Below are 20,080 nucleotides of genomic sequence, written 5' to 3'. Positions count from 1 at the left end.
TTTGGGCAGATATCAATTTTTAAGCTATGATACAAAATAACAGACTGGTGGAAGAACTCAGCGGGTCAAGTAGCATCTTTGGAGGCTAAAAATGTTTTTGCCGACAGTTTTGCTGCTTAAAACATTGTGTTACAGTCCTACTAAATGCCATTGTACCTGTCTAAAGTTACACCAATTGACTGTTGCAGCTTGACCCACTGGTTTTTGCAGCATCTACAGTCCTTTTGTCTTCAATATTAACTGATATTCCTCTGGAAAATAGATATTGACCCATATGAGTACAATCTGAAAGTACCCCTCAATTTTACAATAGCATTGTACTTGGAATCATTTCCACTTCATTGTTATGATCCATCAAAATGATTTGAGCTTTGGTGCTAAGAGTCATAGAGTATGGAAACAGGCTCTTTGGTCCAACTTGTTCACGCCAACCAAGGTGCCCCTGTCTATACTAGTCGCACCTGTCCACGTTCATCATAGTCTTAGCTTAGGCCCATATCCCTCTAAACCGTTCCTATCCATGTACCTGTCTAAATATGTTTTACATTTTGTTATAGTACCTGCCTTAACTATTTCCCTGGAAGCTCGTTCCATATACCCACCAATCTCTGTGTGAAAAACTCCTCTCCGATTCCAGTTAAGAGTTTCCCCCTCTCACCTTAAACTGATGTCCTCTGGTTCTTGATTCCTTTACCCTGGGTGAAATACTCTATGAATGCACCCTATCTATTCCCCATGATCTTCTACACCTCTATAAGATCATCCCTCAGCTTTCTGCGTCCAAGGAATAAAATCCTAGTCTGTCCAACTTCTCCCTATAACTCAGCTCACAAGTCCTGGCGCACTCTTTCCATGTTAATGAGAACCTTCCTATAGCAGGGTGACCAGAACTGAACACAATACTCCAAATGAGGCCTCACCAATGTGTTGTACAACTGTAACATGACATCCTAACTTCTATATTCAATACCCTGACTGATAACGGAGAAAGTGCCGAAAGCCTTCTTAACCACACTATCTATCTGTGATGCCACTTTCAGAGGGAACTGTGCACATGCACTCCTAGATCCGTCTTGCAGATTTAACCTACTGCAAGGAAATTATTTTTCTGTAAGGGCATTACTTTTCTACATGATTGCCATAAAACATTTCTGCTAGATAATTTGGGTTTTATATGTAATTTCAGTTATCACTAGGAATCCCAGCAATGGTAGCATTGTCAGCAAGCAGATAATATCTGCCATTACTTCTTTAGTATTTTAACAGCCAATTATTAACAGAAAATTTGCTCCTGGCTTAGAAAAAAGCCTAGGTCAATTTCTTGGGTAGCAGTCACATGTAAACATTAATGAACAGATGTTCCATTTGGCAAAATTGTCACCAATTCAAAACATCAGTTTTCTCACAGAAACTCTGCTGCATGTGTTCTCTGACTTTACTTAATTCATCCTTAAGATGTGGTCATCATTGGCAAAGACAGCATTCAGAGTGTGTTCTCGATTGCGTTGGGAAGTCTGAGGTGGTTTGGAATTTGTTGTAACTGCCTTGCCAAACCACTTCACAGGGTAGTAAAGATCTAAGCACATTTGCTTCCCTGGTGAACATTAGGCAATGAATTTGCTGTGGAGGAATAGAAGGTGTTGTATCTCTGATGGCTAAGTACACACATGTTAGCGTGTATTTGCCTTGGTTTACTTTGCCTCCGTTTACTTGGTTCACTTTGTGGTTGAGTCCGGAGGTTAAAAATAAATAAATTAGCTCCATATAAATAGAATTAAATTAAATAAGGAAATCAATTCACCGTAATAGCAATTCAGAAGTGAAGACAGACAGAGAGGGAAAACAAAAGAAAGTAAATTATCAGAGACTTGTTCAGAATGATGATGTCCTAGCTTTTAGAGCCAAACTCAAACTGATAGGATGGAAATCTTTGTCTTAGCTGGGAAAGTTCATAAAATCCGAATCACACAGTGTTGTATGAAGAGCTACACAATGTGTACCCTAGCCAAAATGGCCAATTTTATGCACTCAATTGCCACTGGAAATGTTCAGAATAGAGCTTGCCTGAGAGAGTTTTTACTAAAGCTGCAAATTTAACCCAAGATACTATGGTTTTGAAATTATAATTTTCTATTTGCTTTTGCTGAGAATGAGAAAAAACGAAAGAAATCCAGTCATGTAGCCACCAAACAGCATTTATCTTGGAATGTCTTCAATGAACTCCCTGATAAATCAGCACTACTTCAAAAGAATACTGTATTAGTTTATTAGTTTAAAGTGATTTTGAAGTTGACATATTTAAGAATCAAGATGTGAAGAAAGTTGTTACTCTCATCCACAAGGGTGTGGGCAGGAAGTTAGGAAGCAAGCACCTACATCCTTAACATTAAAGGGAACACATGCGTGCACAGGTTCATAACTTCACTTTGGCCTTCGATGATCATTTAGGGAGGGGGAGGGAGTAGTTCCTCTTGTAAAGCTTCTGTTTTCCCATAAAGACCAGACTTAATCACTGACAAAATATAAACAGCAGGAGAAACTCAGCAGGCCAGGCAGCATTTTTATTTCTGCACCTGATTCCAGCATCTGCAGTCTCTTATGTTTAAATCTCTGACAACACAAATTAAGATTATTTGGTAAAATCGACCGTGCTGCCCTGTCCATAAACAACCTCCAGCTATCTCCTGCATGCTGTTCAACTCATCTCAGATATCTGTGCCTGCGCACTGGAATGTGCTGGTCTGGGATGAGCAGGGGGTAAGTAGCCTGTAGTATAGGACCAATTACTCTCTAAGCCTTTTGCCTGGTCCAGTTGGCCACATCTGTAAACAAAAGTCATACATACAGAAACAGGCTCTTCGGCCCACCATGTCCATGTCGACACACACTAACCCTATTTTCCACAAAACTCAGGTTAAAGTTAGTAGTTTATTTTAATATACTTTCATATGTTCCATTAATTCTTTTTTAATGTTTTATTTATGCATTCTTTTAATTATTTAAAACGATTTGAAGATTTAAAATTTACGAATATGAGAATTTGTGACCATATGTACGAGCAGTTGCTAAGTCCTTTGATAGTGGTGATCTGTCAAAGAAGGGAAGGGCATTCTGTGGGTGGGCCCTAAGTCTCTGATGCCCGATGACACTGCAATATGGAACCTGCACTGCCTTTAAGGATGCCTCTCATGTAGGGTGGGTTAGTTTGACTGGCCTCCACATGTTGTTCCATCTGGAACATAGCGTTGTGGAGCGGGTAAGCACAATGCTCTTAGTGGAGACATTAGGCCACATATCATACCTAGTGTATTCATAAAACACACCAAAAGCGTGTTCATAAAATTACAATAAAACCAGTTCAGGCAGTATTTGCGGTGACAGAAAATAAAGTTTATATTTCAAGTCAACTAGTTTTGATCAGAACTTCCATATAAACTTAATTTCTCTCTCCGCAGATGCAGCCTGATCTTCTGAATCGTTTATGTTTGTATTTCAGATATCAGGTAACCTGCAGTGCTTTGATTTCAGCAGTTTATTTTGCAGACTATTCAACATGCCAATGGTGAAAGGTTATTTTTTCCAATCCAATCAATAATGTTCAATTGGTCAAGCAGCTGAACAGAGCATTGGCATTAAAGGGCTTTGAATTTACAAAGAACGCTCACTATTTTTCTGCTACTATTTCAGAAAACTTTACATAATAAAAGTACCAAAGCCAGTGACACTTAAAGCTGTATCTCTCTGTGTTAATTAGCTCTTGTCTGGTACTATCCCCTGGTAGCTCAATGACCAAATTCACTGTCACTCAGGCATTGGGACAAGGAAAGTTCTGCACTTAAATATTGCGATATTCTAAGACAATATATCACAGTGTTGTAGTTCCTATTCTCTATACAAGAACACCTTAAATATGCCATTCACTTGCCCCTGCACTACTTGTGAGCCTTACGTTCAGTGAGGAACATATCATACCACTTTAAGTGGATATCTTAAGATGCTGGATTATTAGAAAGTAAGTGATTAAATTAGCACTTTTGTAGCGTCATTCACCACCTCAAAACATCACATAGTTAACAATTTTTAACGTGTAGGGAAATGCAGGAGTTAATTGTACACATAGCAAATTCTGACAAACAGCAAGAAAAGAAATGACCCAATAATCTATTTCTGCCATGTCGATTCAGGGATAAATATTTCCCAGGACACTTGAATCAATCCACATCTTGGAAGCATACCGTGGAATCTCTTTTAAGAAAGCACACAAGGGTTTGATGTCAATATTTTAAAACGCCACGTATTCTATTACTTTCTACACATGTGGCTCCACTAACACTCCATTGATGTTTTGCCCACAATTTAAATAAAAACCTGACAATAGAATCAAAAAATTTAAAATGCTAGATATAGTCCACAAGCTAGGCAGCATCCATCCGTGGAAAGAAAAAAAGAGTTAATGTTTCGGGTTGATGAAATTTTAGCAGAATTAGAACGATCGCTTCGCCCAACACCTCCGCTCAGTTCGCATTTACCAACCTGATCTCCCAGTGACTCAGCGCTTCAACTCCCCCTCCCATTCCGAATCCGACCTTTCTGTCCTAGGCCTCCTCCGTGGCCAGAGTGAGTCCCACTGCAAATTGGAGGAGCAGCATCTCATATTTTGCTTGGGTAGTTAACATCCCAGCGGTATGAACATTAACTTCTCCAATTTCAGGTAGTCCTTGCTTTCTCGCTACTTACCCTCCCCTTCCCAGGTCTGCCGCAGATAACTGTCTCCTTCTCTTCCTTTCTTCTTCCCGTCCCCCCCCACATTAGTCTGAAGAAGGATCTCGACCCGAAACGTCACGTATTCCTTTGCTCCATAGACGCTGCCTCATCCGCTGAGTTTCTCCAGAATTTTTGTCTACCTTCATAGTAAATGAGATAGCTTTGGGATGTATGTAGAGCAGAGGAATCACAAAGTGCAAGTACATAGTTTCCCAAAAGTGGCGTGGCTGATAGATAGGTTGGAGAATAAGGCTTTTGGCATGCTGGCCTTCATCATTCGTGGAATTGTGAAAATAAGTTGGAATGTTGTACAAGACACTGGTGAGGCCACACCTAAAGTACTGTTTTCACTTTTGGTTACCCTGCTATAGGAAAGGTGCCATTAAGTTGAAAAGAGTGCAGAGATTTACAAGGATGTTGCCAGGACTTGAAGGCCTGAGCTGTAGAGAGATGTTGGGCAGCCTGGGGCTTTATTCCCTGGAGAACAGCAGGCTGAGGACTGATATTATAGAGCTCTAGAAAAACATGAGGGGAATAGGTCGGTAGAATCAATAACTAGGCATAGGTTTAAGTGAGGTGAGAGGGGAAAGATATGGGTCAAATTTAGGCTAATGGGACTAGCTTAGATGTGGCACATTGTTCAACATGGATGAGTTTGGACCTGTTTCCGTGCAGTACGACTTGGCATAAATAGCAGGAGTTCACCACCTGCCTATCCTGCCAAGCTCCTCCTGCTATTGTGGCAGAGTCTGTAGATTCCAGACTGGCCGTAGAAGTTTCATCAAAGGTTATGCAACTCGCGTGAAAGAAGGTCATCCTCATTGACAAGGGAATGCTTAGCAGGAGTCAATAATCAACACTTATCATGTGCACAGGATATCATAACATCCAGATCACACAAAAGGCAGCATAGTAGAACAGTTATTTACACCAGATTGCCTTCTTTACACTGGGAATTTTAAATTGTTTAGTTGGCAACTTGATTTCTAGGTCTACACAATTGACCTAGGTCTAGAACAATAGCAACAATTCAAAGTAATTATCTTCAAAAGCCACAGGCCAATCACACTGTGGGATTAAGAAGACACAAAGTGCTGGTAGTTTAGTAACTCAGTGGGCCAGGCAGCATCTCTGGAGAAACAGATATGTTATGGTTCAGTTCAGGATCCTTCTTCAGACTGTGTGTAGTGGTGGTGATGGTGGGGGGTGGTGGGGAGGAAGAATGCTGGAAGTGAGGTGGGAAGAGGGGTTGTTTGTAAATTACTTACACAATGTTGGCGAATTCAATGTCCATACGATTGGGCTGTAAGCTACCCAAGCTGAATATGAGGTGCTGTTCCTCCAGTTTGCATGTGGCCTCACACTGGCAATGGAGGAAGCTCAGGACCGAAAGGTCAATATGGGAATGGGACGGGTAGTTAAAATGGTTAGCAACCGAAGGTCTAGCAGGACGTGGCAGATCAAGTGCAAGTGTTTGGCGAAAATATCTACGTCTGGTTTCGCCGAGGCCACATCAGGCACACCAAATGCAATAGATGAGGTTAGAGGAGGTGCACGTGAACCTCTGTCTCATCTGGAAGGAACAAGTGTTACACCTCTGCGTTTGCAGGGGGAGACGGGGGGGGGGGGGGGGGGGGGGGGGGGAAAACGGTGGAAGATAAGGACCAGGGTATCTGTCTGGGAGGAGGGGGAGAGAGAGCAGAACTATGGGACCCAGAGGAGGTACGTGGTGAGGGATCTATCTTTCTCAGCAGGGTGGGAACCATCCTTCATCTTGGGAGCAGAGATAGAGAAATTGCAAAAACGGGGTAACGCCTTTGCAAGGGAGACATGGAGTCAGTATGGATGGAACTAAGGAATTGTAAGGATAAAAATACCCTAATGAGACTTATCTACAGGCTCCCAAACAGTAGCCTGGATATAGGGTGCAAGTTGAATCAAGAGTTAAAATTGGCATGTAGTAAAGGTAATGCTACGGTTGTAATGGGAGATTTCAACATGCAGGTAGACTGGGAAAATCAGGCTGGTACTGGACCCCAAGAAAGGGAGTTTGTGGAGTGCCTCCGTGATGGATTCTTAGAGCAGCTTGTGCTGGAGCCTACCAGGGAGAAGGCAAGTCTGGAATTAAAGTTGCGTAATGAACCGGATTTGAAATGGGAACTCGAGGCAAAGGAGCCATTAGGAGGTAGTGACCATAATATGGTAATTTTTAATCTACAATTTGAGAGGGAGAAGGGTAAATCAGAGATGTCAGTATTACAGTTGAACAAAGGGGACTATGGAGCCATGAGGGAGGAGCTGGCCAAAGTTGACTGGAAAGATGCCCTTGCAGGGATGACAGTGGATCGACAATGACAGATATTTCTGGGAATAATACAGAAGGTGCAGGATCAGTTCATTCCAAAGAGGAAGAACGATTCCAAGGGGAGTAAGGGGCGACCGTGGCTGACAAGAGAAGTCAGGGACAGTATAAAAACAAAGGAAAAGTATAACATAGCAAAGATGAGCGGGAAGCCAGAGGTTAAGGCAACTTTTAAAGAGCAACAGAAGATAACTAAAAAGGCAATACGGTGAGAAAATATGATTTAGGAAGGTAAGCTAGCCATAAATATGTAGGAGGATAGGAAAAGCTTCTTTAGGTATGTGAAGAGGAAAAAAATAATTAAGACCAAAGTTGGACAATTGAAGACTGAAAAAGGTGAATTTATTATGGGGAACAAGAAAATGGCAGACGAGTTGAACAGGTACTTTGGATCTGTCTTCACTAAGGAGGACACAAACAATCTCTGTAATATGTACTAGTGGCCAGAGGATCTAGGGAGGCGGAGGAACTTAAGGAAATTCACATTAGACAGGAAATGGTGTTGGGTAGACTGCTGGGATTGAAGGCAGATAAATTCGCAGGGCCTGATGGTCTGCATCCCAGGGTAATAAGGAAGTGGCTCCAGACGCATTGGTGATCATTTTCCGATGTTCTATAGATTCAGGATCAGTTTGTGTGGATTGGAGGGTAGCTAATGCTATCCCACTTTTTAAGAAAGGCGGGAGTGAGAAAACAGAGAATTAAGTCATCAAGTCAAGAGAGTTTATTGTCATAGATAGGACAATGACATTCTTGCTTCCTGCAGCACAACAGAGTATTGTAAGCATAAATACAGAACAGTCAGTGTGTCTATATAGCATAGACCATATATATACACACATAAATAAACAGATAAAGTGCAATAGGCTGTTATAGACTTTTTCACAGAGAGTTGTGAGTCTGTCGAATTCTCTGCCTCAGAGGGCAGTGGAGGCTGGTTCCCTGGATGCTTTCAAGAGAGAGCTAGACAGAACTCTTAAGGATGGATGAGTCAAGGGATATGGCGAGAAGGCAGGAACGGGGTACTGATTGTGATCAGCTGGCTCGAGGGGCCAAATGGCCTACTCCTGCACCTATTGTCTATTGTCAGGGTGGGAGGAAGTCTAGTTCAGATAACTGTGGGAGTCGGTGGGATTGAACTAGATGTCATTCGACAGCCTCTTCTCTGTGATAGAGACAGAGAGATCAAGAAAGGGCAGAGAGGCGTCAGAAATAGTCAAGTAAATTTGAGGACAGGGTGGAAATTAGTGGATAAATTAATGAAATCAACAATTTTTGTCACAGGTGCAGCAGCTGGCCTTGATGCAGTCGTCGATGGGGTGTAAAAAGCGTTGAGGGATGGTACCAGTATACATTTGACGTAACCAACAAAAGGGCAGGCAGAGCTGGCGCTGTGCGAGTGCCCATGGCTACATCTTTACCGTAAAGAAAGTGAGTCAAAAGAGAAGTTGTTGAGGGCGAGGCCAGGTTCCTCCACGTGGAGGCGAAGCATTAGTAGAGGGAAACTGCTTGGGTCTGTATTCAAGGATCTGACCCAAACTGTGGGATTACCTCTAATTGTCATGAGCCAGAAGCACCTTTCTCTTTTAAAAGGTCATTTGAAATGTTACCTCCTACAAGCATCCCAAAACACGGACAAAGCTGCAACTACACTTACTTTGTGTGCTCATGAGTCAACCACGACTGTTAAGTATCTGTTTCCAACATCTAATAAAGGATATATTTTCCTTCCAATAACCTGGGTGCACTAAAGCAAGTGCAACACAACAGCTATCGGTTTCAACAAAAAAGTTTCTGCATTTTACCTGCTGGCATCTACGATTTCAAACTGACTCATCTCAGCTCAGTCCTTTGGCCAACTTGCTGATTCATTGGTAAACAGAGCTAACATGAAAAAAACCACAAAGTGGGTAGCAGAAAAATAACCCTCTGTAGAATGCATGCGCAGATCATTCACAGCAGCTGTGAAAACCCCAAGTAAACAGATCTGCTGAAGAGATCAGAAGTTTAAGATCCCATCTGTAACTTGAAAAGGTCGAATGTGTTTCCCTGTCAGCCAACAGCCCCGGCCTCCCACACCAACATGTACCGCAGAACACCAACACTTCATTTTGCAAAATATGGCTTATGACTGTCTTCATTTAATCGGCATCCTTTCTAGATTATCTCATGATTTTTTCCATATATTATTTCTTCTTAAACTAACGCTAAAAGGCCAACTGAACACTGAAAAATAGTAAGATTTTAAAAAAAGGGCAATGTCACACCATGAAAAGAATGAGCTTATGGGCATCATACATGGCTTGTCATTTATAGTTTTATTAGATTTATTTTACAGGAGCAGTTAAATATATGCTCAGCTTGCATTACTGCAGTTTTTATTCCCGTGTTTTGTCTTCCTACATGAAAGCAGAAGTCAACAGAAAGAACAGTACTTATAAAAACTGCATTAATGCCTCCTATAACAGATCACAGAGTGGTGAAGAGATTGTGTTGTATTTGACCCACAAACTTCCATTCCCTGCAAATCCATGTGCCAATCTAAAAGCCTCTTAACTGCCACTATCATATCTGTCTCCATCACCACCCCTGGCAACGTGCTCCAGGAAACCACCACTCTCCGTGCAAAACACTTGCCCTGCACATCTCCTTTAAACTTTGTCCCTCTCACTTTAAATATATGCTTTCTAGTCTTAAGCATTTCCACCCAGGGGAAAAGGTTCTGACTGTAGATCCTAACTGTACCTCCGGTAATTTTATATATTTAAATCAGGTCTCTTCCTTAACCTCTGGCATTCCAGAGAAAACAATTCAAGCTTATCCAGTCTGAAGAAGGGTTTCGGCCCGAAACGTCGCCTATTTCCTTCGCTCCATAGATGCTGCTGCACCCGCTGAGTTTCTCCAGCAGTTTTGTGTACCTTCAAGCTTATCCAACCTCTCCCGGTATCTAATACCACCCAATCCAAGCACTATTTGGGTAAACCTCTTCTGCTCAGTCTCCAAAGCCTCCACATCCTTTCTGGAATAGGGAGACTCAGAACTGCATTCAATTTCCCCTAAGTTTCCACTGATAAGTGACCTGAAATCAATTCTATGGTTCAACCTAGGGTGCACAATGTGGCAACAACACAAACTACTTGCAACCTGCACAAATCTCTGCTCTGTTCCAGTGCCAACATAAATGTATTATTCCTAATGGTTTTAAAAATAACCAAGATAACTGAAAAAATTAATTAAAATCACCCTCTCTGGCAGTGATAGGAAACAGCTGCAGTAACTCAATCTACCCCAAAGCCCACGTGTGGAGACATCAAGCTAACACTTACAACAAAATCTACCCCTGTAGTTGAAAAGAAAACACATATACTAAACAGCTTCTGAAAGCAGAAAGCCTGAAAAAAGCATATTATTGCAGTTGACTTTTGGCTTCATGATGGCAGGAATTTGAAGTGGAGATTTTGAGGAGGGACTGTGCACCAGCACTATTTTATAGGGAATGTCAACAACTTACTTGTTGCTAATTGATTTATTCAGCTGTTGCTTTAACTGTACAAGGGTTTGAGTGTTTCTTCAAGTTATTTGAATTGTAAAAGTCTGAAGGGATTGGTGTGGCAGGTGCAAAACTTTTCTGCAGACTTCTATGCACACTGACTATTTCCAATCATGGTGGTAATGGTAGGCACTAGTTATAGCATGGTTGTAATGTCAAGAGTGCATGGGAGTGGAACAACCTTAAAGAGGATGAGCTGAGGATGAAGGTCTTGCAGCTGAGGACCAAATTTACCAATGATGTTCAAGGCATCATTTAGCAACCTGAATATCAGAATGGAACAATGAATGAATGAATGAATGAATACGTTTATTCTCATTGCACAATACTGCGCAACAAAATTCCATTGCATCTCGTCCGGTTAAAAAATACAAACACGACAACCATTGACACATATGTACACTTATTCGTAAAAATAATAAATAGGTATTTAAAAAGAATTTTAAAAGAACGTTGCATTTCTTGGAATTACATTTTGCTTCCCCAGTGTTCTCTGTTGGAATTAAGTTATTTTATCGCACATGGGTAGAAACTATTTTTTAGCCTTCAGAGACCTGAATCGGCCTCCCAGAGGGTAGCAGAGTGAAAAGGTGGTTGGCAGGGTGGGATGTGCCCTGCTTGATGTTTGTGGCCCGGCGCAAGCATCGGGCCCTGTATATATCATCCAAGGAGGGCAGTTGAGCGTTTGTAATGCTCGTGTGATGTGTCCATGTTTCAATGAAATGTGCCACTTGCCCCAGTCAGATGTTTAACATCTGGTCACGTGAAGGATCATATTTGCAGTGTCAAATGTAATAATGAATTTCTATGCGACTGGTTCCTTCTAGGTTGGAGCAGGAGATATCTGCAAAAACTCATAGGTTGCAAGTCACTGTTGGCCCTGGACTGTGTAAGCTCCCGGTACATCAGTAAAACACTTGCCTGCTGTTTGTGCCAGAATGGAAGATGTGACACGGCAGCAAACTTTGGTCCAGAAGTGCAGAAATAAATTTGCCTACCATTTCCACGCCAAATCACAAGGTATTTGTTGTGCACAACCATCACTGCCACATAAACCCACAGTTTTCACCCACATTTGTGAAAAATCCCTGCAAACTCACTCTTCGGTGAACTGAAACTATATTTTCTCCCCACACCAGCTGCAGGCCATTTTGTGCCTAGTTTTTCATCAGGTGCAGATCCCACTTCCGCATTATCCTTTAAACTGCATGCATTGACCATATCCAGTATGATGGCTGTGAATGAATTACCAAATGATAATACACTTTCATCATCATGCTGATTACTGTCTGACCAGCCTGAGATGCTGTGCTTTCCAACTGGAATAAGAAACGAGAGTAGGGTTGTACCTTAATTGTTGTACCTTTATAATTAAAGTGACACAGATGCAAAGTATAATGTCTACATCATCGGAAACTCATAAATTGAAGGGAGTTTGAGGTTGGTAGAGATGTGATGGCGGGGAGGAGAATGAGAAAATGCCATCAGCATTGCTTACTTCCGGCCTATTGTTGGTGAATGCATCAGTGCTAAACATTACATTAATGGCCAATATACTTTTCTCCACGAGAATTGGACATGTCCTGACTGTCCCCCACTCATAGCTTCTGTCCCAAATTGTTCTGCAATGTTCAGTGTCTTGAAATCTATTTAGTTGCGGTGGCTGTCATACTTGAATAACTAGCCCTGTCTGAAGCTTGGAGTGCTGTTTACTTTGAATGCATTTGATATTGACCTTGAAGCAAGTGCAGTACTAATGTAACAGAAAGGTACCGTGCTTAAAGAGTTGAATTACGAGCGGAGGCTGAACAAAAATTAGTTTATTTATCCTCCAGTTTTAAAGATTTAGTGCCTGTTCTAATTTATGTATGTAAAATGGAATGTAGAAGTCATAAGAAAACAATCTTTCTGGTTAGGAAGCCACAATGCATACGTAACAATCAATTCTAATTATTTTAAATGTGTAATAATATCAGTTCAATATAAATGTTTCAGTAACTTACTCTCTGAGGAATTTAACAATTTTTTTTTACTGAAATAAATCTGAGTAAACCCTGTGCTAATGTAATAACAGAATGTTAGTTTTGGTCAGTGGAAATTCAAGAAAAGGCATTTTTAAATGTCAGGAAATGTTGACATTTATTCAACAACGTTCGCATCCCCGGGGTCCTGAGGCACTTCATAGCCAGCTAATTACTTTCAAAGTATTGTCACTAAAGTAATGTAGACAAACCACAGCACAACAAGCTCACTCAACAATTGAATTGAATACTTTGTCACATGTGACAAGTTACTGTGAAATTCTTTGCTTGCATACCCCAAGGTATGCAAATAGTTGCCCATAAAGGCTAACAAAGTTACAAAGTACCCCCGCGCCAGGTCCCCCCTTTTGTTCTACCCTGGCAGCGGCGTCTTCACATGTCTGTCCTTGTCCATTGGTCGGCGCCATCATCGACCATCACACCGTCACTGGGTCTTCTCCAGATGCCTCCGTGGTGCCGACCTAGGCCCCAGCCGTGGGTTCCACAGACGCAGGGGCCATTGGTCACGGGCTTCGTCGACTCGCAAAACTCCACCTCAGACCCGCGAGGCTCCGATCCGCGATGCGCCGACCTGCGAGGCTCTGGCCTGCGCGGCCCCACCTCCGACCCGCGAGACCCAGGCACCGATCCACGAGGCTCTGACCTGCGAAGCTCCGGCCCGCAAGGCTTCTTAGCGGCACCTCCGAAGGCAACGATTGGGATAATGCATTTTGAAGGACGAATGTTACAATGATATGTGGAGAGTTTTCTTCAATTGTACAATACTCCAGCCATGCTAAATGTACAGGATAGTTACGCACATTGGACCTGGAGTAAAACACAAACTGAATGCGGAGCAAAAAACAAAGTGCTAGAGAACTTAGTGGGCCAGGAAAATCTGTGGAGGGAAAGGACAGACAACCCTCTTTTTCAACACTCATGATTCCAGCATCTGCAGTCTCTTGTATCTTGAGAAAGCTTTCAATTGCACTAATATCATGTTCTGCCATCTACTGTTTGCCTTAAACATGCTCCGGAGAAATAAAGTTCAGACGTACAGTATAAAACATAAACCTCCTATCTGCCTGAATAAGATTATCATCATGTAAAATCAGCCTTTGGGGCTGTGGGATATTCTGGTTTCCGCAAACAGAAGCACTTAAAACTAAATATGCACGGCCAAGTTATAGCTCTAGAGAATGGAAATGGTGATTCTGAAAATTTGCTTCATTCAAACCCTGAATTAAAAAGTCAAAGTAGCAAACCCTTTTAGGTACTTTTATAATTATTCCAATTGTAATCAGATTACATTTGGTGATTGGCCCCGATAGGCCATCAGAATGCTGTACATTATTCTCAGTATTTTCGAGTAAGCTTGGCTTATTTACACAATAATGTATGGATTGTACTCAAGTATATCTTCAACAAATATATTGTGATTACACAAACACTCCTGTCTCATCTCGATAAGTGTCAACAAAGTTTGCACATAATATCTGAAAGAAAAGGTAATTGATATCAAGAAATGAACTGTAAATGGAAATTGGAAATAAGAATTGCTGGGAGTATACAGTGTTCATTAGGACCATTACTGCATCACTTGTTTTCTTTCATAGCAGCCTTGGCTTTGGTTTGTCCTTAAAGCATACCACTCATATTCCAGGTTATCAGGTTGAATGATAGGTGAATAATCAAAATGTCAATCCAGCACATATTTTTCAGGAGCTGATTTCTGCAATAAATAGTAACATTTTGAGAGGGCTTTACTTGGCCATTTTGCTGGGAAATATGAATGCCCTTATAATTTCAAAATAGCTTTCATGATGAATTGCCATAATTATGCCTCATTTTATTAGCTAGGTAGTTATCGTTTGCGTGTTGTCACATCTGTCACAAGTGCATGGTCCAGGCAGGCTCTGGAATCCATTAGCACACAACGCTGATCTGACACGACTGCTGTTTTGTGCATCTCAGACCCAGAAAGGACCTCACACTTCCACAAATTCACAGTTCATCAGCAGTTAGTTATTTCTTTCTGATCGCTGCTAATTATTCAACACTTCAGCTAATACCTTCTCCTGGATGAAAGTTGTCCAATGGTGCTAAAAACTGTTACCAACCGCCTCCTCTCTGCACCTCATCATTTTATAGACCTCAGTGAGGTCACACTCATGCTCCAGGGAAAAAAGTCCCAGCCTAACCAGCCTCTCCTTATAACTCACACCTTCCAGTCCAAGTAACATCCTTGTGAATCCTTTCTGCATCCCTTAATGATATGCTTCCTCCAATTATATGATATGTTCCTCTAGCTCTGCATCTAGAATAGTGCAGAATATGCACAATTCACCAAGCACCAACCTCAATGTCCTGACAGATGACAAAACATGCCAAATACCTCCTTCACCACTACATGTGTCGCCATTATCAGGGATCTATCTATCTGTATCCCTAGGTTTCTCTATTGTATAATATTTTCTAGGATCTACCATTCACTGTGTATGTTATGCTTTGCTTTATCTTACCAAAATGCACCATGTCGCATCTGTCCAAGTTAAATTCCACCTGCCATTCCTTGGCCCACTTACCCAGTTAATATAGTGTGATAATAATAATCCGATAGTCATGAATTAACATAGAAGAAATTTGAACAGCCTGGCTAAGTGGGTGCCTTAATGGGGTGCCTTTTACACTAACTAGATGATGAGCAGGTGAGGAACAAGAATTTGTGGAGAGTAAGAACAGTGAGGAGGAGGTAACTCAGGCCGCCCCTTTCTCAGGTAGCCGGTGAAGAGCTGAACAATGTGACACCAATAATTGTAACCCAATGTCCCCATTCACACGCAGGTCAAATCTCCTTTTCCTGGGCACATCATCTTTGATTGCATGATGGTCGCTGCTAACCTTCATGGGCCTATTGTCTTCTGAATAGCTACTGTTGCTTCTGTTTATGAAATAGTTTGACCCGTAAGGTAAATGTACCAGTCAGAGTTGTGCAACTTGTTTTGGTGATATGATTGGTAGGGTTGGCAGTATGTGCAAGCTATGAGACATGTGTTGAGGCTCGCTGCAGGGCCAAGTACCTGAGGGTGTGGTAAATATTTGGTATTGAAAAATTGAAAGGAGGCAAGTGGTAAAGGGGTAAATAGACTAGTCTGAGGCAAAGTGGTGCAGCTTGAAGGGTCTGGCAATTGAAGATGCATACATTGACCACTCACATTTTATCCTGGCACTGACCACCACAGCTCTCTTCCTATCAGTGAAACGGTCTGGAAACCTCTTGCTCTACTTCGGTTCCTTTCCACCTCCTCCGCTGATATTGCCTGTACAATGATAAAGAATAATGAAAAATTATCTATCCCAAAATGTGCCACTTTTCAATCTTTTCTGGATCTATCTCACTTCAAGCCAAGTGCCAGCACTTACACCACCCACATTCCATTCTCCTGATATGGGACTTAAGCAGTGCAGGGTAGCTTTAACTAGAACTAAGTAATCATGACATTGGGTCCTTGTTGATGAGGGCAGCCAACCAGCAGCATAGTAGATGCTGAAATCCATTATAAACAAGGGACATTAATTAATTCTGCAGTCAGCATTATGTTCTTTAAACTAAAACTGAACACAATAAGACTGATGAGGGGATTTAAGAACTAGAAAGTTGCCATCTCCAGTGACACATTGTTATGGCCCTGTCCCACTGTGCGAGTTCATTCAAGTGCTCTCCTGAGTTTAGAAAAAAATCAAACTCGTGGTAAGCACGTAGAATGAACGTAGTGGGTACATCGGAGCTCGGGGACGTCTCTTAGCGGCTCTTAACGCTAACGGCAGGTACTCGGGAAACGCGGTAAGCTCGGGAAGACTCGTGAAGATTTTTCAACATTTTGAAAAATGTCCACGAGAGCCCCGAGTACCGACGAGCGGCCATTATAGTAAATCTCCGAGTTCACCCGAGTTCGAATTAGGTCAAACTCGGGAGAACTCTTTGAATGAACTCGTATAGTGGGACAGGGCTTTTAGTATTCAACTTCAACAGTCCAATCCCAAATATACTACTATTACTTTATTATCGGTAATAGCCTTATTGTTGTACTAATATTCAATATTTACTAAACAGCCAAGCATAATTATACATAAAGTAAGGGAAAATGTACAGGAGCTCCCATGGTCCCAGCAATTTTCCTTTCATTATCCTCTAAACCCTTCATTATTTTCAATTTACTCTCTACTACCCATTCTTTTGGTTTAACTGTACTTGCTCTACCCCACATCTATATTTATACATAATTAACTCACTGATCTTGTGCTCTTCCGGTTTGCGGAGTTTTTCTATTTGTGCAAAAATGGTACGCGATATAGCTACTCGCCGTTCTCTTGTGCTGCTGGTGCAACATGTTTCGTTCCGATCGGTGGTATATTGTAAAAGTTATCGAGGTTTAAAAATATTAAAAACCGCGCATGAGCAGATTCCTTCAGTCAGCGCCACGCAGATTGGTCTCTTCTCCTGTCAGTCAATGCCATGGCCGGGATGGCGACGCCCCTTTCAGCCCCACTGGCAGCGGCCTGTCCCGCCTCACTCACAATCTCCTCTCTCCCCTCCTCACAGTAACTTGTCTATCGTCACTCCCACCACCGGTGACGGCCGTGGGGGGGTGGGTTCAGTGGAGGCCCTGGTCCCGTCTCTTTCTCCCTCATCACTCACCCCGCTCCCCCGCCACCCTATGCGGCAATGGTGGTCCTGTCTACCCGTCCCCCCGGGTCCGTCTCCTTCGCCGCTGCCGTTGAGGTAACTCACCCTCACGGCTTTCTCGGAGATCTTCTCCACCAGCTCATCGAAACTCGTGGTGCCCACCATGACGAACACCGACTCCACCCCCCCCTCCCCCCACGGCGGCAGCAAGCAGATAGGCAGGTGGCAAGGGCTGAGCAGCAGCAGCGGGCAAGGACGGGCTGAGCGGCAGCAGCGGGTGGTCGGATAAGACGGGGACAGGCCGAGCGGCGGCTGAGTCAGAGTGGGTAGAGGGAGGGATGGAGGGAGAGTCGGGTTGCAGGGTGGCCGAGCAGTTTGCGCGGAGTTTGATGAACTCACACACACAAGATGCAAACTGGTCCAAACGTCAAGTCAACAGGATCTAAACCACAGCTAACAATGAATGACCTGTGGAGGAAGGAACTGCAGATGCTGCTTTTTATGGATGGAGGGAGGGAGTGATTGAGGATAGGGGAAAGGAGAGGGAGGGTGAGGGAGGGATTGGGGGAGTGGAGGAGGATAGGGGAAAGATCCTGGGGAGGTGAGGAGGGAGAGTGGGGGGATTGAGGGAGAGGAAGGGGTAGGGAGGGAGAGTGGAAATTGGAGGAGGTGAGGAGAGTGGGGGAGGAAGGGGAATAGAGGGAGAGGATGGGAGAGAGGGGGAGGTAGGGAGTGGGGAATAGAGGGAGAGGGGGGCAGTGTGGGAGGTCAGGCGGGATGTTGGGCGGATAGGGAGAGGTGAGGAGTGGGGGTAGAGGGATAGGAGGAGGGTAGAGAGGAGTTATGGAGAGAGAGAGGGAGTGACTGAGGGTAGGGGAAAGGAGAGGGAGGGAGAGGTGAGGGAGGGATTGGGGGAGGGGAGGAGGAGAGGGGAATGAAGAGGGTGGGTGAAGAGGCTGTGGAAGGGAGTGCTGGGGGATGAGGGGAAATTAGCCGTGCCTGCACAATTGGGGGCCATGCATGAGTGTGTAATATTGCCTTGGGGAGACGAGTTGCATTGGGGGAAAAGGTGAGTGGTGGAATATTGCATTGGGAAACAGGTTGCGTTGGGGGACCAGGCCTCCCGTGTGATAGGGACCCAATGGGTCCCACTTGGTCTAGTTTCCTCTTAAAAACAAATGTTGTTTCTTGGTTACAAAGTGCAAAAATTAGGAAGAGCTTGCTGATAATCAGTGAACCTAATGGAAATACAAGCAAATAAATTCATGTATTCATGTGGTGAACCACTTCAGAGCAAAGTTTTGATTAGGTCAGCAATGACCCCACTGTTTAGAACTGGGCTAAGAACAGTGATCAGGCCTCGGAATAATACAAAATAAACAGAGCTCGCATACACAACATAAAGTGACATCAAGGTGAGGTATTTATACAATTGCAATAACTATCTGTACCGTCAATCACATATTGTATGGAGCTTCACAGTGAAACACCTCTTTGAACAGGCATGTTTGTTCGCACAGTAAAAGGTTTTTTAATGCGCTAATGTTTCAGGCTTGTCATGAGATGAAAGTGTTGTTTGGTTATTAACATGAGACATTGGGACTACAATGCAAATCAAAGCACTCTTGAAAGAGACAGGTACATGTGCAGTGTGCAAATGAGGGTTATCTTCTCAGGCATGTTGTTCGAAAATGCTCTTTCAAACATGCACGATCACTTCAGCCCCTCATCCATAAACTCTGAAAACCATTTCATCCAATAGCACAAGTTTACCTGGCATATCATTAGATCTGTTTTGTTGACATCTATATCATATAACTAAAGAAATTGAAGGTTTCGTAAGTTTTGTTCATCGTAATCAAATATAGTTGTTTTCAGCTCAGGGCAGAAGAAGTTCATTTGAATCAAATGACGTCACTGCTTTACACAACATTCGGGGCATGGTGCACATTTCATTATATTAGCACTGCTGTCTTAAGTGCTTCACTGCAATAACTAGAGAAAGAAAACAATGACTGAAGAGAGAAAGGTCAGAACATTTTAACCTCAATTTTAATCATGCACAAATTAGGAGTGTTTCTGGATAATTCCCCTCACATTTTGAACAATGTGGCGGTGGTGGTGGGGAGCGTGGCTGGTATTTTAACAGTTGGCTCTCTTCAGTATAAAATGGTTATTGCTGAGAAGGAAAATAAATCATGGGTATGAGGTGGAAAAGGATGGAGGAGATTGAAGGCAGGGTAGGGTTTATGGGTGATGATGCACTTCGGAATTAAAATGGATAAAGCAGTTTTTAGGTGAAGCTATAAATGGCCTAGGGAAAGATAATTCTACTCCATACATTGAACACTGTTTGACACTTTCAGAAACAGATGGGCAAACCACGTACAGCAAACACTCTTATCTATTTGTGTATTGTTAACAATACAACTCAGTAAGTTGCTCTAGACTGACCTGCAAATCATCTGTCAAACTGTTATGGCGTCAGTCAACTATTTAAACATAAAGGGCCTGTCCCACTTTGGCAATTTTTTAGGTGACTGTCATAGTCGTAGCAGGTCGCCGAAAAACCGGCGATTGGACACCCCTACAACAATGTCTACGACAAGCTACAACAACCTACCACCTAGTCGACGTCAAGCTACGGCAAGCTATCAACAACCAGCGACCCATTAGGACGTCCACCTACGACCACA

At 42.8% G+C, this 20,080-nt stretch overlaps 1 protein-coding gene across 2 annotated transcripts in view; it reads right to left on the bottom strand.

Moving 5' to 3' along the window:
- The window catches only part of LOC129695691 (guanine nucleotide-binding protein G(I)/G(S)/G(O) subunit gamma-7), a 242,026-nt gene that overhangs the window by 108,017 nt on the left and 113,929 nt on the right, over positions 1-20,080 (bottom strand). Inside the window, exon 3 of one of the 2 annotated variants that reach the window (XM_055632873.1) lies at positions 15,913-16,017. The exons of the other annotated variant lie outside the window; for it this stretch is intronic. The gene's annotated coding sequence lies outside the window, so the exon portion shown is untranslated. The remainder of the gene's footprint in view (positions 1-15,912; positions 16,018-20,080) is intronic. 2 annotated transcript variants of the gene reach the window in all.

Source organism: Leucoraja erinacea, chromosome 3 (genome assembly GCF_028641065.1).
Source record: "Leucoraja erinacea ecotype New England chromosome 3, Leri_hhj_1, whole genome shotgun sequence".
NCBI lineage: Eukaryota > Metazoa > Chordata > Chondrichthyes > Rajiformes > Rajidae > Leucoraja > Leucoraja erinaceus.
This window is presented reverse-complemented; position numbering and strand designations above follow the sequence as displayed.